General features: G+C 42.3%; 1 protein-coding gene across 6 annotated transcripts in view; it reads left to right on the top strand.

Annotated features, from left to right (window-relative positions):
• TMCC1 (transmembrane and coiled-coil domain family 1) overlaps positions 1 to 6000 on the top strand; it is a 201610-nt gene that overhangs the window by 11794 nt on the left and 183816 nt on the right. For 3 of the 6 annotated variants that reach the window (XM_006160665.3, XM_006160669.3, XM_027776661.1), the window contains exon 2: positions 5140 to 5213. The exons of the other annotated variants lie outside the window; for them this stretch is intronic. The gene's annotated coding sequence lies outside the window, so the exon portion shown is untranslated. The remainder of the gene's footprint in view (positions 1 to 5139; positions 5214 to 6000) is intronic. 6 annotated transcript variants of the gene reach the window in all.

The raw sequence follows: 6000 nt of genomic DNA, 5'->3' as shown, positions 1-6000 counted from the left end.
GACAGAAAGTGAGAAATCACCCCCCAGGGGGGATGGCCACGCCGCAATCCCTTCTCCTCCATTCTCCTCTCGGGCTCTTGGGCACGCACGCACACGCACCCGGCATGAGTTTTAAGCCAGTGGTCCGGGACGCGAATCACGGTCGACTACGTGGGAGTCCAGCGACATAGCCATTACGCTAACTGCTGGTTCCCTGGAGAGGTTTTTGTTATAGGACGTGTGTGCTCTCCAGAAAGGCAGAGACAGAGAGACATAAAGTGAGAAATCACCCCCCGGGGGGATGGCCACGCCGCAATCCCTTCTCCTCCATTCTCCTCTCGGGATCTTGGGCACGCATGCATACGCACTCAATGTGAGTTTAAGCCACTGGGCCTGGGACTTGAACTGCGGTCGACTACATGGGAATCCAGCAACATAGCCATTACGCCAACTGTTGGTCCCCATTACTTATTTTATATTTACACATGCACAGCAAGGTGAGCTGGGAGATTTTATCAAGTCCATTTGTGTCTTTCTGCTTTACAGATATAGGCCAGGAATTGCTACTTGTGGGTTTTTCCCACACCACAACCAGCTCACCAGTTCTCTGACACCAACTGCACGGTGTCCAGCAATTCCATTTGATTCTGCCCCCATCTAACTGGGACTTGGTGTCAGATCCCAGTTCAAGGGCTCAGCTTCACAAGATTGCCTGTTCTTTAGCTGCCAGGCTAGTCACAGTCTGATCTGGCTACAAATTCAGGGGTTCCCATGACTCCCTCCTCAGGTTCACTAATGCACTTGGGAAGGACTCAGAACTCAGGAAAGGTTTACTAGCGTTTACCAGTTTATTATAAAGGATGCAACTCAAGAGACAGCCACATAGAAGAGACATGGAAGGGGCGGTGGGGAGCTTCCCTGTCCTGCGTGGGCACAGCACCCTCGTGGCTCCTCTGTGTGTTCACAGCCTCAGTATCTGAACCCTGCCCTTTTCCCCAAAGGCTGTGGAGTAGAGTACTCAAAATTCCAGCCGGCTGTTTATCTGGAGCTCTAGGATTGTTCCCTAAAGGCTCACCAAGGGTCACCTTACTAGCATAAACTCAGGTGTGGTTGGAAGGGACTTGTGAATAGCAAAAGACGTTCCCATCTCTGAGGAAAATCCAGGGGTTTAGGAACTCTGTGCTAGGAACCAGGGTCAAAGGCCAAATACATATCATCCTGCAGTGCAGTTCTATAAAACTAGGTCTTGTTTTCAGACCAGAGGGGTAGGTTTCAGAACATCAGTATTGGATTCCTTTAGGCCATTGACAGGTGTCTTTATTTGGCCACAGAGCCTTCAGTTTGGTTCTTGGTGATGGAAATAACATTTGCTCTGAGGTCCTTAAATGAAAGGTGCCATTGAGACAGTCAGTGCCCTATTCCGCGGGGCCTTTATCAGATTCCAGTACCGTTCCTTTCCTTGCTTTAGACTTTTGTCTTCTTCAGATGGCTATACTCTAGTCCTGTGACCGAGCTAAATCCTGTGACAGAGCTAATTTTGCAGCGAGATGTGACAAAAACAGAACATTTTGTGGATAGAAATAATTCTCATTAAAAAAAGAAATTGGGTCATATAATGTGGATAAAAATGTCTTTTAATGGTGTTCATTTCTTTAATGCTAAACAGCATGTAAATGATCATACTTGGAAGAGGAAGGGAAAATTGTTCGGAATTACAATTTTTTCCCTATTCTACAGGGTTTTTTTTTTTTTTTTCTGCCTAATTTTTTTTTTTTTTTAATTGTCAGAGGGCATGTGTACTTGTCCGAGAGACAGAAAGAAAAGGATGGGGAGAGAGGGAAAAAACACCTCCCAGTGGAGTGTGGTCATGCTGCACTCTCATCTCTCCCATTTTTGTATCCTTTTGGGACATTGGTCACTCAAGCACATGTTCCGCATGTTTTCATACTGCCAGAGCCGGGACTCAAACCACTTGGCTATGTGAGATCTGGGTCACTTAACAACCAGGCTAGGGGAATCCCTTGCCTGCCTATGTTATTTATTTATTTATTTGTTTATTTATTTAGAGAGTTTTAGCTATAAGGCATATGCACTCGCTGGAGAGACAGAGACAGAAAGCAAGAAATCACCCTCTGGGTGGGGTGGCCATGCTGCAGTTCCTTTTCCTCCATTCTCTTTTCAGGATTTTGGGTATTCATGCACATGCACCTCGTGTATTTTAAGCCACTGGTTCTGGGGCTCAAACTGTGGTTGACTATGTGGGAGTCCAAAAAACGTGACCATTCTGCCATCTGCTGGTCCCTGCTTACCTATTTCAATGTGCTTGTTAGAGATATAGGTACTATAGTCTTAATACAAGCTTTCCTTAGAATTTAAGCCTTAATATGAAATTTTAAAAAAAGTTTCTTTCTTCCATGAGTGAAAGAGAGAGATCCCCTGGTGAGGTCTTGACACCACAGTATACCCTGCCTCAGCCAGTCCCTGGACAATGGGCTTATGTTCCAGCATACTCAAGGAAGTCCCACCTCCGTCAGCCTTGCATAGTGCGGTGTTTTGCTCCTGTGCCACGGTCTGACTCCCAAATTGTTATTTTAAGTGTTTCTGAGCATGTATGGAAGTCTCTTGGTGTACAGGAACACAAGTTGGTCTAACGTAGTGCCTAGCTGTGGTCCAGGGCACTCAGTAATTATCTGTTGCTCTTCCAGGAATAAGAAGCCTCTGTGGGCTATAACTACCTGTGTGATTTAATTAGAGTCTCATTTTTCATCTTTAAAATCACTAGAACCCTTTCTGGCTCTGATTCCGTGACTCATTTTATTCTTGGTCTCATTTTTAGAAATTTAGTTCTACTATGGTTTGGGAGCCGGTCTCTTGAAAACAAGCAAATGCAGAGTCACAAGCAAATTGAGATGGGCAGAATTGGGAAGTATGAGAGAGCCCGCCTTCTGTGGTTTCAGTTATTTGCATGGTTTTTTGTTTTCTCTCTGGTAGAGTTACTTTAGATTTTCTACTCACATCAGGTTGGGATCAGGTACTTATTAAACAAGTCGATTTCTTAGCATCTGTCTAAAAGGAGAAGGAGCTTGATAGAATGACCTTTTCTAGTACCATGTGCCATATAGTTCGGTTTCAGGGATATTTCAGTTATTTATAAAATTATTTTCTTAAGGAAGGTTTAGAAAAATCTGGCCAATTGATCAAACCTTTACAGAATTTTCATATATTTCACCATGTCATGTTTCCATAGTAAATGTTAGTACACCAAAGAAGTACAGTATGATGATGATCAAATTTCTAATCTGATTTTACTGATTTCTTTCTGTACCTGGAGAATTTGCACTGCTCTTTCAAATATTCTGAAATCACAATTGCCTTTTTCTTAAATGGTTTTTCCTCTGTTCACAATACAGTGCACATGTGCACACGTGAGCTTTAGAGATGAGCATCATCCGTGGCTCTGGCCTTGCTGCGATCCCTTTCTCCTGTCCTCCAGCACAAGCCTGGCATGTTTCCAGCCAGCCAGGCTGCGAATTCAGACTGGAGTTACTGTGTGGGATTTGGCTTCTCTGGAGTAGTTCTTGTTTTCTTTTTAAAGGTTTTTATAAAATTTATTTATTATTGTTGTTGTTGTTATTTTTGGAGAAGTTTTTGCTATAGGGTGCATGTGCTCGCCAGACAGACAGAGAGACAGAGAGACAGAAAACAAGAAATCACCCCCCAGAGGGGATGGCCACGTCGCAATCTCTTCTCCATTCTCCTCTTGGGATCTTGGGCACGCACGCACACGCACCTGGCCTAAGTTTTAAGCTACTGAGTCCGGGACGTGAACCGCGGTCGACTACATGGGAGCCCAGCGACATAGCCATTACGCTAACTGCTGGTCCCTATTATTGTTATTATTTTAAAATATGCCATAGGGCATGTGTTGTCACCAAAGAGAATCAGTGAGGACTGGAATTGGTAGGGTGGGGAGAGTGAGAGAGCAAGCCGCCTGGTCCAGAATATGAACCGTGGTTGGCCATGTGTGAGTTAAATGCCTTAACCACCATGCTACCTGCTAGCCCTCTGGTTCTTTATTTCTGCTCTATGGAGCTGACCCACCATTTTGTTTTTTACTTTGGAAAAATGAGTTCCTTTTCTAATATTTTGGTAATTAGGCTTTTCTTTGGCCTAAAATCAGAAGACAGACTTGATCACTTAAAAATTAAAATGCATGGGGGTCCAGCAGATGGCATGGTGGTTAAGCTGCTGGATCCTACCTAGCCAACTCTGTAGTTTGAGTCCTGGACCCAGCAGCTTGAGAAACATGCTGGGCATGTATGTGTGTGTGCCCAAAATCCCAACAGAGAATGGAAGAGAAGGGATTGAGGCATTGCCATCCCTCCTGGGGCTGGGGTGGTGGTGGTGGTGGTGGTGGTGATTTCTCATTTTCCCTCTCTGTCTGTCTCGTCTTTGGAGAATGCACGTGCCTGATAGCAAAAAAACTAAAAAAAAAAAAAAAATTAAAAAAAAATTAAAGTATAGTTAGGTTTGAAATTAATGTCATTGATTACTGGTACAAACATTAGCATTCTTCCAGATTTTCTAGTAAAATAAAGAAAGCAATAACATTTATTTTCTGGCTTTATGGTATAGCATGGAAGTAACTGAGGGTTGAGAAGTCTAATCTAAGATGCATATTTACAACTACCATTGAATTAGTATTACTCAGTGCAGTTACGTGCTTTGTGTTGTTTTAGAATTTGCATTTGACATGACACTTCTCTTCAAGATGTTTACTCTCCAGCAGGGAAAGAAAAAAACATGAAAAACAGCTAACTATTGAAGGCCATGCAGCTTATATAATGGAAATTCCACGTAGAAAGAATGTGAGGGTTGAAGTACTTAGAGGAGGATTTTATCTGTGGTGTCGATGCAGATATATGTTGGACAAAAGGGATAGCATTGTTGGTATGAAGGTAACGTGAGTGGAAGCCTGCAGACAGATTAGTACAATATTTGTGTTTCTGGAGTTGTGAAATTACCTAACCCATTCATTGACATTTCAGAGGCGTACCTTAGTTTGAGTAAGGTCAGTTAGGAGGAGGTGGATTTCGAGAGAGATCATTGAAACAAAGCAGGTGAATTTTTTTGTTTGTTTTCTTTTCTTTCAATCCATAGGGAGAACAAATTGGAGGGGGACAAGACTTGCATGAGTGAGGACAGTTGGAAGAATCATCAAGTAACTGACTAAGGTGAAACAAGTATTGAAAAATAACTTTTCCCGTCATATACTAAGAACAAGCATTTATGAAAGTATTGTTTACTGATACAGTCCTTTCTTAAGATACTTGTTTTTCAAAAGTATTTCAAGTTTTGAACTTGAACTTTAAAAAATCAGTAGCATGTGATAGACTATTATCTATTTTGTGACAGTTTGCTGGTTTCTTGAGCTGTTCTTTAAGCTGCTTGGTTTGGGACTCGCATCCAGCACCTTAACCACCATGCCATCTGCTGGCCCTCCATATATATTTTTTAAAGATTTATTTTATTTATTGTTATTTTTAATTTGATGAGAGAGAGAGAGTGAAAGGGAAAGTGAGAAAGCAAGCCACCAGGTCCAGGACTTGAACTGTGGTCCGCCATGTGGGAGTGTCTAATGCCCTTAACCACTAGGCCACCTGCTGTGATAATTTTTAGAGGGAGTGTGAATTTCCTTTTCATTATTTGCATTGTTTCACCATTAGTTCTAGATAAAAATATTTTCTCTCTTGGTTGTAAGAACACTGCATTTGGAGGTGTATTGGGGATAGAGAGGATTTGATTTGATTCTTCTGTCTTTTAGGGTTATTCTGAGTGGCTGGCTGAACAAGGGTTGTTTCTGTCCTACTCTTAGTTTTCATTCTAGTTCCCAGTAGAAGTATCTCAAAATACAATTTCTGTCTGAGAGGCACAAAGGTTAGTTATAGAACAGAGTTGGGAGATCTGTTTTCTTCTTGATTTTGAGATATCAAAACAAAAACTAAAAGAAGACAAAATCTG

Source organism: Tupaia chinensis, unplaced genomic scaffold (genome assembly GCF_000334495.1).
Source record: "Tupaia chinensis unplaced genomic scaffold, TupChi_1.0 Scaffold000704_1, whole genome shotgun sequence".
Classification (NCBI taxonomy): domain Eukaryota; kingdom Metazoa; phylum Chordata; class Mammalia; order Scandentia; family Tupaiidae; genus Tupaia; species Tupaia belangeri.
This window is presented reverse-complemented; position numbering and strand designations above follow the sequence as displayed.